Source organism: Barbus barbus (assembly GCF_936440315.1).
Source record: "Barbus barbus genome assembly, chromosome: 30".
Classification (NCBI taxonomy): Eukaryota; Metazoa; Chordata; class Actinopteri; order Cypriniformes; family Cyprinidae; genus Barbus; species Barbus barbus.
In genome coordinates, this window is record NC_136758.1 from 15,153,534 (window position 1) to 15,169,445 (window position 15,912).

The 15,912-nt window shown below is 35.5% G+C and overlaps 1 pseudogene across 1 annotated transcript; it reads left to right on the plus strand.

The window, feature by feature from the left end:
• The first annotated feature begins 8,756 nt into the window (after positions 1-8,756).
• On the plus strand, positions 8,757-15,716 carry LOC306850346 (G2/M phase-specific E3 ubiquitin-protein ligase-like; annotated as a pseudogene). The gene is made up of 14 exons: positions 8,757-9,088; positions 9,231-9,328; positions 9,847-9,948; positions 10,038-10,163; positions 10,731-10,893; positions 11,003-11,109; positions 11,481-11,597; positions 11,701-11,825; positions 11,911-12,019; positions 12,462-12,763; positions 12,895-13,076; positions 13,180-13,352; positions 14,191-14,402; positions 14,550-15,716. The product of its transcript is annotated as a G2/M phase-specific E3 ubiquitin-protein ligase-like (transcript).
• The last annotated feature ends 196 nt before the right edge of the window (positions 15,717-15,912 follow it).

The following is a 15,912-nucleotide window of genomic DNA, read 5'->3' on the forward strand; positions in this document are numbered from 1 at the left end:
AATCTACATTATGTACATTTTTATTACTAATCTGTTCTACTGTGTTCATAAGGGGGGGGGGGGGGCACATTTAGCTTGTTTAGCTTCGGCTAAAGCATGTTACAGAACTATAAAAACCAATGAAGGTCTATAATAGCTGGAGAAAATGATCCGTTGATATTTTCAGTCATGTGATTGGCAATATACTATATATATAACCATAATTTATCAGAAGGGGCCAATTGGAACCTTGAAAACAAGCTTGTCAATGCATTTTGATATTACACATTATACACAGTAGCACTAGCTAAAGACATATTTATCCTTTAGCTTACACTTATACACTAATGCCCTATCAAGAATTATCTGAATTAAACCTCTATCAAGATAAATCAAGGTTTAAGGGGTCAAGCAACATATAGTCCATTTAAGACAAATCCTCCTCTGTAAAGAAGTTTCTTAACAGATCAAGTGAGCCATCTGATGAGAGACGCATAGTTTTAGTATAAAATCAGTTTCTGATGGTTGAAATAAAGCGTTGAGTCTGCCTTGCTGAATATTTAATTGGTTATACATTTGTCTATGTGTTGATCTCCGTCATTGGTATTGCTCTGTCTGTGCCTTTCACACATACAGGATGACTCCTACATGATCATTAAACATGACCACTTTTCCCATTAGTATTTGTTAGATGTACACTGGCCCCAAACAAGTATGGACACTTAAAAAAAAAAAAAAAGAATGCAATTGCATTACATAAGATATGAAACCAAGAAGAACCAAACTACAATACTTTAAGCAAAACATTACAAGTTTGAGTTTAAAATTATACAATAATGTTTTAACTCTTGGGACCAGATGTAATAGGAAAAAAATGATATTTTGTATCTGATGCAATGAAAATCATATGTTTGAAGTGTATCCAAATACTTTTGGGGCCACTGTAGCTAGGAGAAGCCATATCGCAGACACTCAGAAGAGATGAACGGTGTGAGGAAAGGGACGGCTGGTTCATTGTTGCTAAAAAATCTTCATGTGACACCCTCATGGTACGGCTAATCCAGGTCTTGACATCCTCGAAATCCCTGCTTCCCTGTTGGAAAGAGACGCTACATAGTCAATCACTTAATCACAGGAAATCCACAGGAACTCTCAAATATGTATTTACTAACATTGTCTAATCCCTTTAATGATGTGCTGACCCATGTCCTGCAGCGGCTGTGCTTTGCGGCTTTGTGGTAAAGTTCGGTGATCTTTTGCTTGGCCTGAACTGTTATTCATGCACATGGTCATATTCTCCGGGCTCAATGCAGACAAAAAGTGAATGGCAAGCCATAGTGAAGCACGAACATGAAGAGATGTATGTTATTTGAGATGAAGACTGGTCAAATGTTATCATTTAAAACAGTAGTTAACATGGCTCAACAGTAGTAAATAAATAAATACAATTTTATATAATATTACAAAAGTTATCATTTATATTAAAATATATCTTATAATTAATTATATTATTACTATTGATATAATTACTATAACTATAAATATTATGAAATACAACATTTTATATAAATAATTTATTAGTACACTTACTGTTGAGCCCTTTATAAAAACATTGTGATGTTGTGTAACTGTTGCCATATATTTTGCAATTATGATACTCGTTTGATTGGATGAACAAGACTCTATATGCAGTTCATGTTAACAGTGGACTCCTGATCAGGATTTTGATGAATTCTATATAATTTGATCATCTTTTTTCTTGCTTTTTCTATACATAAAACAATTCCACAGAACTGATATTCCATGCTGTTAAAATTAATCTGGTCTTTTCATTTAAACATTTTGACAAAATATAAAAGCTGAAGTTCAAACAAATTAAAGCTGAAATGACTTGCTACTATTGCCTTTGGGAAATAATTCTCTCCTTTGTCTTCAGGGAATGTGCAGGTGCTAACATGCATGCCTAATTGACTAGATAAAGCAATTAATTATGGAGGAGATGAATGCTCTCACTTTCTCTGGTCTGCTGCTTATGGCAATGAATATGTTGAATATGAAAAACCATTCTTTTTTCTTTGCCTATTTTCCTATCCTGCCTTTAAAAATTCTAGATTAAACATTTAGCAATACTGTCCATTTTGAACTGGTCATTGGTCCGACGTCCCTCTCTGATGACTCTGATAGCGCACCCTAACCTTCATAGCAGCAACAAAAAAACACCAACCCGACCTTCCCTCCAGAAGCGGTTGCTATGAAACCCATTTTCCCCGTATAATTCATTTGCACACTGCATACAAATATGTGGACAATTAACCCCTTTTGTTTGCATAATAAATTTGTATATTTAATGGGAGCTCATCCACATGTGCTCCACAATCTCAAAGAACACAAAGCGGCCGCATTGTGCAAAGCGCAACGCCCCATCCACTGCAATCATGCCCTGCTACCTGATTTCAGCACAGAGCCAGAGAAGGAGGATAAATTACCCCTAGCACAGCACAGAGCTTTAATTATAGCCTTGCAGACAAGAGAAAAGCTCATTGATGTGTAGATGAGGATGGACTATGCATGTTGCACTGAAAGAACCCATGTTTTGGTGATTCTCTATCAAAAGAACAGCTGGGTTGCCATTTTCTCTCAAATTAGATTTCACCAAAGCAATGCAATGTGAAACTAAGAGACGCAATTTCAAAAGTTATTTTTCTTGTTTGTTGAGTCATAAGAGCAACAGGAAAAGTCGATCTTGAATTATGTTAGTTGGCAAAAACGGGAAAGGAAGCAAACATCCCAATCATCTACGCTAGGTTCAAAGGTTGAATTGAAACGCTCTTAAATGAGACCATTTTCCAGCTCAACCTTTTCAGAACCGGCGATAGAATAACGTTCACAGAAAGATCCAGCTCTTGCATGCAACAACGTGAATTAATAATTTTGTATATTCAAATGACACAAGTGATATTTTAAAAAAGAAACAAAGAAGTAAATCACGCCGTCCCAGCAGTTGAGGCGTGTTTTGGTTAGTTGATGCAGCTATAAAGTGAGGGAATGCTGGGTAAAAGTGTTACCTGTATCCATAGTCGTGGTGCTGCAGTCCTGGTGATGGAAGTCCAGCCTCTGTTTGTTTTCAGAGCGCTTTTAAAAAAGGTTGTGTGGTGAAACATTGGGTTATTGATACCCAAGGATGCCCCAGAGAGAAAAAGGCTCCACCCAATATTGAACCCCCCCCCATCCCATCTCTCTCTCTCTCACACATTGACATATGTTTTCCTGAATTATTGTGTCTTAATTTTACGACAGCTTTTTACATAGATATTATATCACAAATAATGAGAAATAACTTGTTTGGATGAACAATAATGCTCATATAGACATTATTCAGCATGGTAAACAAATACAAAACTGGATAAATGGCATAAATCTGCAAATATTTTAACTCGCAAACAAACAAACCCAATAAATCATTAGATAAATCCAGCAGCTCAAGTCGTGCCAACAAGACTAATGAGCATCTATGATATGAAATGGTGCGCATTTCCAAAAGAATGTTTTCAAGTGATTATAAATGTTAACAAAACTTTAGACAATCTGACAGACGGGAAGAAAGAAATCTGCAATTCTCTCATGCCTCAGTGTTACTCTTGCCCTGGATCTTTTCACATTTCTGATTAGCAGACACATTTTATCACTCTGCAGACAACTCAATTTTCATTTTGGGAGGGGAGACAGAAAGGGTGACAGCCCAGGGCCTTTAAGGCGGCTTGGGGACCCCGGCAAGCCCAGCGCTGAAGCTGATAATTAGACTTCCCTGAACCACAGGTCAAAGAGACAGAATTATTTGGCCTGTGTAGACAGCAATTTCCTCAAGTCACACGAGATGAGATATCACAAGCTGTTATACATGTGCACCGGGAAGCCTCGAAAGTGGGGTCAGAGTCAATCCTATTCTCTACAGAAATTCGTATATTGAAAGGGCAGCTAACTAGGGACCATGATCATTTAATTTGACTTCTTTCAGGGGACTGTGTTCCTCAGCCATCAATTTCGAGGACTGGTTTGCAGCTCTTACATACCCTGATAATAATACCCAGGGTTTTTTGTCTGGAGAAGAGAGCTCTTCATCAGGGTTGGTGGTCATGTCGATTAAACGTATCAAAAGTGACAGAATATAATGAAAAGGTTGCTGTCCCCAGTGTAAGCTCTATCACTATCAAAAAAAAGAAGAAGAAGAGAGAATCTGGGGACTTTTCAGAGTTGTGTAGGAGTGTGGGATCAGGAATGCATTACACTTCCTCAGAAACATTCAAGACGAACATTCATATGCTCCCATCAAACACTGTTTCATAAATGCATGCCTTTCCACCCTCTCTATAACTGTGAAGACTCATTGAACTACTATTTACACATATGCCTGTTCCTAGGCTTTTAAAAATAAAGAGTCCAAGGGGTTGTTTGCAGTGATGCCATAGAACAACCATAGGTTCTCTAATAAACCTCTAAGTGAACACTTCTTAAAACAACCATTTCTTTCTTAATTTGAAGAACATTTTAATAAACTAAAGGAACATTTTCCTCTATAAATCACCTTCACTCTTAAAAATAAAGGTTCTTTATTGACATCAATGGTTCTTGAACATTCCTTAACCTTTCAAATGCAGAAAATGTATAAAGTTAAAAAAGGTTCTTTAGATTTCTAAAATGTTCTTCAAAATGTTTTTTATAGGAACTGTTTACTGAACGGTTCTTTGTGGAATATGGTTCTTCCATGGCATCACTGCAAAAACACCCTTTTGGAACATTTATTTTTAAGAGTGTTCCATGGATGCTAATGGTTCTTCATAGAACCACAGATCGCTAATGAACATTTTATAATAACTAAACGATGTGCCATTTACATGTTGTGAGCTGAATTCCAGACATAATTGGAACTGCCAGTGAAAAACAAGAAAGCATGTTTTTCTCAATTGGCAAATGGAGCAATTTGTGTGTAGACTCCAAGTTAGTTTGTTCTTGTGCAGTAATATCAAATGTTAAATTTCATACGGAGTGTGATACAGTCTCACACCTGCTGCACAAAGTACAACAATGAACAGTTGAGTTGAAAGAAGAGAAAGTCGTGGCAGATTCTTCAAGTTAGCCTTTAGTGAAATGCGGTTTTTGTGAGACAGAGGCTGTTGCAGTGGCTGGGAAGGAAAACACTGGGACAGCTGTATAATTATACTATTTTTACTGTCGGGAGCTCGGTATGTGAGAGGAGAATTAGCATCACACCTGTGCATAATTGGCTAAATTAGCTTGCATAATGCAAACTCTGAGAAGCATTGGACACTGGGGGAGGAAGCGCTGCGTTGAAAATTGAGGGAGTTGTTTGGACTCCCTCTGGAATTTAGTGACGGGAGGAAAAGCATGGCCTGTAATCTTATATCTCAAGTCAAAAGAGCATTCAAGGACCCCCTCGCAAGTGTTGTCAAACAATAGACAAGTCAAGACCTTGATCTGAGTCTACTAGATCTGCTCAGGCAGGAGAAACAGACATGCAGCCCAGCACTTATTTGTTTTAATCCACTCCAGTAAGTCTATGAATAAGTTGTGACTGCCAGCTAGGGCAACGCAGCTTAGTTTACAGGTGCATCCAGTGACTGAATGCGGATTCTGTGCGCACTTGCCGGAGTGGTAGAGAAATCTCTAAAAAACAGTATTGCCTCCAGGGCACCAGATGTTTTAATCAGTTCTTATTACAGAGGCCACTGAGTTAGTAGACTCACACTACAGTATAAATGCAGTGTTTTTCATTATAATACACAAGATGGCATCCTGACATAACACTGTACAGCAACAGCTATTTTAAAATTCATCAAAATCACTCATATCTATAACTGTAATCACTAATATTTCACAATACTTTATAGCATGTCTGAAAAAGTCTAAAAAATTATTTACAATTTAAAAAAATGTTGTAGAAAGAGGACGGTAAACAAATTAATGCAAAAGTCATTACAATTCATTAAAAACTGCTTACTGTTACAAATCAATATGCTAAATATTACATACTGGCACACACTGGGAAAGCTTTAAGAAAATGTGCACAATTAATATTTGTGACCCTGGACCACAAAACCAGTCATAAATAGTGCATATTTGTAGTGCAATAGGTATATTTGTAGTAATAGCCAACACATTGTATGGGTCAAAATTATTTATTTTTCTTTTATGCCAAAAATCATAAAGATTATGTAAGTAAAGATCATGTTCCATGAAGATATTTTGTAAATTACCTACTGTAAATATGTCAAAACTTTTTTTGATTAGTAATAGATTAGTAAATAGAACTTCGTTTGGACAACTTTAAAGGAAATTTTCTCAATATTTAGATTTTTTTGCACCCTCAGATTCCAGATTTTCAAATAGTTGTATCTCAGACAAATATTGTCCGATCCTAACAAACCATACATCAATGGTAAACTCATTTATTTTGCTTTCAGATGATGTATAAATTACCCTAATGATTGGTTTTGTGGTCCAGACCAGGGTCACATTTAACCTTTTGTCATTTTACTGAAAATATGGTTCTAAAAACTATGCTTTGTTCTGGTGTGGATGTGTCAAATTGGCATACAAATATCATAAGTTGATCCCCTGTCAGATTTGAAAGGGGAGGCAGTTCTCAAGCAGACAGCACTTTGAACTGTTTTGATCTGCTACCACCTACTGGTTAGTGATACTGATGAAGAATCAACTAGGCATATTCTCTTAGGTTTAACCCTTTCAAGGAAAGCAGGCTCTGTGTGAAACCATCAGTTCTTTTCTCACCTCTCAATTGCATTAGAGTTTGAAGTAAGAATTTCTCCATCTTGTGAAGATTAGATTGTTGTTTAGGGCAGGGGCGATATACTATAACAGATAGTTTATCTCCAAAGCTGTTATTGAAGTTGCAGAATGAGAATTTAAAGACTATTTAGCAACAACTACACAATTATGTCAAAAGTGGGTACATACAGAATAGACAGAAAACATAAAATCACATGGCAAAAACTGTCAGAAGCATACTATCTTTTGTGAAATGTAGGGATTTGAGTAGCTAAACCCAGTGGCCTGTTCACATGCTTATTTCAGAATTGCATATTGTGTACATGTTATTTCAAACTATTAATACTTCAGTATTTAATCAGTGCACAGAAGTCAATGTACACTAAGTGAAATGTAATGCTTTACACCGACTAAACCAAAACATAGAGCCATTTTGAATGAATGAATGAATGAATGAATGAATGAATGATGCATTTATATAGCGCTTTATTTATTTTTATTATTTTATGCACAGTGGTCTAGGTCAACTTTAATTTGCAAAGGCAGCACAAAGCTGCCGCAGAAACAGCAAATTAAACACAAAATATTGCATATTAAACACAAAATGAGGCAGAATAAATCCATTTACAGGGGAATTATAATAGCAGAAATAAGTATGTAAAATTTATGCTTTAAAATGTTACAATTTTTAAAATAGAACCACATTTTATGAAAATATGAAGTTATAGGGAAGAGTGGGGTAAAACGCCCCCTTCTGTTTTTCCCAAAATAACCACAAGATAATGTCAAGATGAATTTTTATTGTAAATATGGACTACGTTGACAAGAGTGATGTAGAAGTTTTCACCATGAAGCTTATACTGGTGATGTACTGAAGAGAAAACGGATTTCATGATCTAATTTTCAGCAGTAAGAAGTTATTCTGTTCTGAACATCAAATCCTTAGTTTTTCCATCAAATGTATTCTAAATAGTTGATTGACTAAAAATATTTGGACTTTATATTTAAAAAATTACCTCAAGTTAGCATCAGGTAGCAAATTAGCTAGCCAGTTAGCATAAGCTAACATTTTTTTTTCAAATAGGCTATTATAATTTTGTAATTCATAATTACTGATTATATTCTTTTTTCATTTTAAGATAAAGCTGCATGTACTCTGATTTTGCTGTAAAGGTTTAAAGCAAATTGCTTTGTCAGACTGGGGGGCGTTTTGCCCCATAGGCGGGGTAAAAACGCCCTCTTGGCACAAATTAATTTTTTGTTAAAAATCTAATAACGTGAAAAAATTTTCATACTTGGTTTATCATTTATGTCATTGTCACTAAAACAATGATAACTTTTCTGAACACATTTAAGGAGGGCGTTTTCCCCCACTCTGCCCTAAATAAAAATTAAATTATCAGTAACTTATTACGTAATTGCACCGTCTAATACAATAATAATTATCATTAAATATATTCTGTTATGGAAGCTTAATGCAAAATTTAAGGCAGTAACGTAATTAATATTGCATTTCATGTATACAGATGTTACATCGTTTTTTTAAAATAAATATTACAAACATTATAGGCACTGTGTAGCCCTAAATAATTTATATGAAATATGAAATATAACGACACAATTTAAAAGTATTACTTACTGTCAGTGTGGGACTTCTACCTCATCCACAAAATCAATCTTCACATCTTATTTTGTCATTAAATTCGTATGCTTTTATTTTGTAAAATAAACGGAAGGTACGTATTTTTTTTATTAAATGTCCAACATATTGTATAGAAAAATATTGAACATAGACTACAATATGTAAAATATGAGAACATACATACAATAAATTAAATTAACAATAATAATGAAAAATTAAATAATAAACGGAAGTTACGTTGTGCGTGACCCCGCACCGATTGCGCAGCGCACTGTTTTGGCCACAGCCCCTCCCACAGGAAAATCTCTATTTTGGTTTGAATCAACCAACCAAAAGCAAGCAGAAGCGTATTTTTCGTGACAGAGGGATTTTTGAATTTTATCATGCGATTTACACTCTTACACTAATGACTGTAATATAATTTTATTAAAAACCCGGTTTCCCAAGGACTATGTGTTTTGCCTTACGGAGTGAGAAGACTAGAAAAAGCTCGTGATAAAGTGAGTCTAATGGCAGTTAGCGTTACTGAATTTGCCAAGCCAGTAGCAACAGACCGCTAATTCAGAGCTCTTTAAATCGCCACTTATACACAATACCAAATAATGAAAGCGATGAAAGAGGAGACTACCGAAATAAAACAGATTCACGACGACAAAGACCTCAGTAAGTTGCTTTTCTACAGGTTTTGTAGCGACGAATTTCTTTGTTGCGACTATACCAATAATCAGATATGTAGCAGCTACCTGTATACCAGTTTTTACCTCAACATCGTCAAATGAGTTTCATATCTGTGTCTGTCCTTTAGTCTGCAGTCTTTGTAAGAGATGTGACAACTTTCCAGAGAAGTATGGAGAGAAGATCACCCTTCAGCAGCACAACCTGACAGTCCACTATTTCTGTTTGGTGAGCCAGGCATTGATGTGTATTTGTGCAACTAATTTCATTTTGGAGGCCCTTTATAGTTTTCCTGTTAAAAAAAATAATAAAAAAATTGTGTTGTGAAACCCTACCCTAAAGTATAAGGCATCTGTTGTAGAATAAAAGTTGGTTGCAATGCAAGAGAGCTTAATATAGACATAAATATGATCTACTTATTTTTCACATTTCTTATTGCTAAAAAAAAAAAAAAAAACATCTTCCTGCCAGACCCCAGTTTGACGATCATAAATCTACCCTAGAATCTCAGATAAAGTTGGTTATTTCTACATGTACTGTCAGTCATTAATATCTTATGGGAATACAGAATATCACACCTTGAATATTGTCTTTATGCAAGGCTGTTTTCAAACATGGAACCTTTACTTTCTAAATGTAGGTAACGGCTTTATTTTGGATTATGTACAAATATTGTAAAAGTCTCACCAAAATCATAATTCAAGCATAAATGTACAAGTTTGTTATTCTTCAATCTAACTTTACAGCTGATGTCTAGTGGAATATGTCAGAGAGGGGAGGAGGATGAAGACGTTCATGGTTTTCTTGTGGATGACATAAAAAAGGAGATCCGCAGATCATCGCGGCTGGTAAGTTAAGTACACATTTGACCATTGGCATGTTCTGTTTAACGCTACAGAAATGTTTTTGAGACTAACTTTGACTTTTTGACTTGCAGAAATGCATGAAGTGCAAAAAAGGTTGGTGCTTCGGTGGGGTGCTCCATCAGAAGTTGTCGGCAAATGGTCCACATGCCTTGTGGATTAGAGGAAGGGTTTGTTTTCCAGTTCACAGACTTGTTTCCGTAAGTGTCTCTTGTGATATGCAAAATGTGATGGTTGCTGATGGAAGATGAGATAGAAATGTAAAATCTACACTAAAATCCAAAAGTAAATGGGGTTGGTATGATTTTATAATTTTTTTATTTTTATAGATGCCTCTTATGCTTATCAAGGATGCATTTATTTAATCAAAAACACGGGTAGAAACAAGAAACACTGAAACATTATTACAATAATAAAAAAAAAACTTATTTTAATAGATTTTAGAATGTAATTTATTCTTGTGCTGGCACAGCTGAGTCTTCAGCAGCCATTACTCCAGTCTAATATGCTGATTTGGTGCTCAAGTAACATTTCTTATGTTGAAAACATAAAAATTATTTGATTAATAGAAAGTAAAAAAAGTGTTTATTTGAAATGGAAGTCTTATTTAACATGATAAATGTCTTTTCTGTTACTTTTGATCAGTTCAATGCATCCTTGCTAAGTAAAAGTAATAATTTATTTAAAAAAAATATTTAAATGGTATTGTAATTTCCTGTACATTTCTGGTCATTTCATTTCAACTTGATGATGTCAATCATTTGCAGGTCATTCTGTAAAAAGCATGCACCTAGTCAATCCTGTGTCTCCAGCCCCAGTCTGCCCCTCTCTTGCTCTGTCTGTCTGGAGCCCATCGAACCCGTCCTCTCCTACAATGTCCTCAAGTGTCCTGCGTGTCATGGCAGCTGGTTTCACAGAAACTGTGTACAGGTAATTGTACCACACATTCAGGTTAATGATGTGAAAAATATGTATAAAATACAAATAGAATACATATTGGATTTGAAATTTGAGCCTGGTTCTCATTTCTTTATTCCAGCATTATGCACACAGCGCTGCTATGTTTTTCTTCAAATGCACTCTGTGCAATAACAAGGACCAGTTTCAGCAGGAATTGCTCAGAATGGGAATATATATACCAGAGCGGTAAATCAAATGTGTTTCTTTCTCATATTGATTCTAGTGATTCAGTATTCTGATTGGTGTAGTGTTTGATTTGTATCCCTCATAGTCTGCTGGAATTATTTACATTTTATATATTTATGTATTTTTACATTTATTTTTAATATTTTCCATTACTATATATGTTAAAGGAATGGTTCACCTAACAATTTCATTTTGCTGAAAATTGACTCGCCCTCTGGCCATTCAAAATGTAGTGATGTGACGCTAAATTTCTTCAAACTCATATAGTTCTTGTATGAGCTCAGGTTTAGTACATTTTCAGCAAATTTTCTTTCATGGGTGACCTATTCCTTTAATATTTTGTAAGCATCCTTATTGTGTATATTTTTCAGGGATGCAGCATGGGAACTCGAGGAGAATGCATATGAAGATTTATTGCAAGTGTACCAGCACTGTGATTCTGTGAAGTGTTGCAGTCACAAAGGTCGTAAATACAGCTCACAGTCAGGGTAATCTGAGCATTTTATTTAGACATTCTGAAATTGTGAAATAGAATCGGTTTGTTTTTGAAAAGGATTCTAGCTATTGTTAAAATTAGAAATGCCTTTGCAGGTATTTTGAAATTGTTCGTTGCAAGTTGTGTGGATCCAGGGGAACTCATCGAAAATGTTCCAACCTTAAGCTTTACGAAAGTGACTGGATCTGTGCTGACTGCAAAGCTGCTGTTGAGGGAAAAAGTGAGCTATCTGAGCTATTGTTTAATATGAGCATGCTTTGTAAAATTATTCAAAGTTACATGCATGAATTTTTTTCTCACCCCAGAGTCAGTGACATTGCCAAACCATGTTGAATCCCCACTGGCTATAAGGCAAGAGAGGAAGCGGCTGTTTAAAAACATCTCTGACCTTCACTCTTCACTCATCAGTAAAAGGTACTTTCCTAATCAATTTCATCTGATAGGAGTAGGATATGTTCTAGATAATTTACTCTTAATTTCTCTGGACCATAGAAGCTGTGTGCTGATTCTTAAGAATCCTTAAGCGTATGCAAGAGCTCTATGTTGAATATATTATTACTTTTTAATCATGATGATTATTAATCTAATTTAATTTATTCAAATGAATTATTTGATAATCGTTATTGTTAAAACATTATTATTATTATTATTACTGTTCCTCAGACTAACTCGGGCTCTTCTCCACTTTGAACTAAACGCATCTAAAACTCAACAAGAATGAATTTTGTGGTGTTCCAGCACTCTAACAGAATCTATTCCAGTGCTCCCTTGGATCATGTTTTTTTTGCTGTATTTTGGTCACCATTACTGGATATATATTGTAGAAGTGTAGCAGCTCTCTCTCCTTATTTTCTAGGCAGTGTGTACCTGCCACTTCTCCAGAGGTCTTAATGGATCTGGCCCATCAGATATCACAGCAGCAGTCTACAGAGGTGCTAGTGGAAGACGATGATGGGGTGATGGAAGCAGCTCTGCAGGTTCTGCGGCAAAGTGACTTTAATCCCTGCTGCACACTTTCTGTGAAATTCTCCAAAGACAAACATAGCAACAACATTAGGAATCAGCGTCGCTTCCTCAGACGTCTTGTTTCGAAACTGCAGATGTCTGAAATCTTTGAGGGCCCTGACGGATCTAAAAACCTGGCTCTGAACTCAAAAGGTAGGACACTTTTTTCCCTTTAATTTATGTTTGTTTTGATTTCCTCTTCTTGAAAATTTACTATTCCGGGCTTATATACATATAGCCTCTCACTGCTGCCTTCAAAATGAACAATGGTTGTGTGTGAACAGCTCTGAGGGATGACCTCTACTTTGAAGTCGGCAGTCTGTTGGCCCTCTCTTTGGTTCATGGAGGTCCTCCTGTGGGCTTCTTCTCTCCAGCACTGTACCATAGTCTGTTTAACTACCCCACAAACTACAGACCTACTTTACAAGACCTTGGAGACACTGCTTTTGCACACAAAATCAGACAGGTGAGTTTTGTTTTTCCTGACATTCTGCTTCAAAACTGCTGTTGCACTGAGGTGAACCAAATGGTTGTTGTACATCTGATAAACTCTAAAAGTGCACTTTTAGATTGCAGAAGCAAAGTCAATGAAGGATCTGAGACAAGCAATGCAGTCAGCGTCACAGTATTTGGAAGCAGCAGGTTGCTGGCGAAAGATCAGCAAACTCTCAGAGAAGGACATGCTGGTGGAGGATGTACTAAATTTCTACCTGATCATCAGACTACAGCTGCCTCTGCAGAGGTTGGTACCCTAACCTATTCCTGTGATGGCAAAGCATTATACCAGTCCTCAATATCACATGATCCATCATCATTCAAAAATGCTAACTTGATGCTCAAGAAGCATTTCTTACTGTTATCAAAATTAAAAGCAGTTGTGCTGCTGAATATTTTTTTGAATTCATGATAATGACTTTTGGGGGGGGGGTTGATGAATAGAAAAAGGTTCAAAAGAACAGGATTGATCTCAAGTAGAATGTTTTGTACCATAAATGTGACCTTGGACCACAAAACCAGTCATAGGGCTTTTATAAATCTTTTTTTTTTAATATACATCAGCTGAAAAATTAAGCTGAATAAACAAGCTTTCCATGATTTGTTAGGATAAGACAACATTTGTTCAAGATACAACTATTTGAAAATTTGGATTCTGGGTGTGCAAAAAAAAAAAAAAAAAAAATATATATATATATATATATATATATATATATATATATATATATGCAATGCATATTACTAATCAAAAATTAAGTTTGATTTCAGTAGGAAATTTACAAAATATCTTCATGGAACATGATCTTTACCTAATATCCTAATGATTTTTTGGCATAAAATAAAAAATTGATCATTTTGACCCATACAATGTATTGTTGGCTATTGCTACAAATATACCTGTGCTACTTAAGACCGGTTTTGTGGTCCAGGGTCACAAATGTCTTTACTGTCACTTATGATCAATTGTAAAGCAGCTGAAATAAAGTATATATATTTTTTTATATATTTCTAAGAAATGTTTTAATGGTAGTGTATACACGTCTCACTAAGTAAATGCTCATTCAAGTTCATATTGCCTTTCTCAGATTTCGTGAAGGTTTGAGGACACTAGGAGTGTTTGAGCAGGTTCAGATGTGTACAGAGGCTTTCCATTCAGTCTTCTGTGGGCCTGTGGAAAGGCTGACGGCCAAATCTGTCATGGAGCTCTTTACTGTCCGGTTTTCAGAAGAAAAAGAGCAACAAGAAAAAGAGAACACAACAGTAAACTTTTGGAAAAAGTATCTGCATGAGTGTGAAGGTATGTTTGCTACAGAATTCCTATTGTTTCAGTACAATTTAGATTCTTGTGCATATTAAAAAAATGATGATGATAAAATTATATATTAAGATATGTTAGAAAATAAGCTGTTATTTGCATGATCTTAACCCTTTCCTTGTGTTTCAGAGGGTTGGTGTGCAGTATCACTTGGGGACATCCTAACATTCACCACTGCTGCAGATTTGGTTCCATCCATTGGATTCTATCCCACTCCGTCTATTTCATTCTTCAGCTCACCAGACTCCTTGTGTGCCTTTCCTCAGAGCCACTGTGATGCCAGTCATCTCTTTCTGCCAATACTACCCTCATATGAGCTCTTCAAGAAACACTTGGATTACACAGTGTGTCAGTTCTCAATTATTCAGGGCTTTTAAAAAAACTCTTCTCCTGACTAGATATTTCAGTACATTCACAGCATAGATTTACCTAATTATATACAATGATACTAAAGTCTATTTATTGGGGTTATCGAGTATTATATAAACAGTATTTTTCAGCCTAACTCACGTTAGCATTACTTGATCATAGGTTGCTCCTCACTTTATTTATCAGTAACCCAGGTGTTGCTAAATCCTCATTTATCAGTAAATTGGAGTCCCTCGACAGAAAAGACATTTTAACAGCTTTGCTTTGAGCCGCTCAGCACTATTAGGACTTCAACTGCAAAGCAATGTGTGTTCCATACGTGTTGGAATAAAATCTTAGATGTGATTAGACTGTTATTCGTGTTAAAAAAAAAATTGTAAGTTTAGGTGCACAGTTCAGAAGTGCATGCGTAATAGCTAGTATTGTAACCAAAGTTTAAACTATTGAGTAGAGGTCTGTCGAGCAGCATAGGTACTCAGCAGTAATAGGAATTTAATTTTTTTTGTTTGTAATAAAAACAGTTCACAATTACAACAGGTTGTAATTTTTTGGTAGCCACAAGATGGTGCAGTTGCCTTTTTTTGCCACACAATGGCTAACTGCTGCCACTGCATATGAATCAGTAGTTACCTAGTTGAATGATCACAGTTTTGTGTCAGAGACCCATGTTAGAATCATACACAAGTTGGTATGCTTTTGTCCTTGTATAATGTTTCATTTATCCTGAAGTAGCTTGAAAGTGTATGATAGCTTGCTAGCTTCATGTCTGTCATAATTTATTAAACTTTTTACTTTTCTGTTACCCTCAGTGTTTAATACTGCTGAACAAGTCTGAAGAAACTTTATTGGGCCAAAATTGTTGGTTGTGGTAAAAAGGACAAAACTGTGGAATAATTTTAATTATAAAAAAAAAACTTCTATTGATATATCAGTTTGTGGTTTATTTCATTTCTTGCATCATTTTGAAATGTCATAATGAATAGTTTTACAATGCATTTTCAAAGTCATACATAAAAAGGTCCTTATGTCATGGGTCTAAAAATCGCAAATTTGCAATTAGAATTAAAATATAAAATAAATATTAATAGAAAATAGAAATTTGGATAAAAGCGTCTCCTAAATG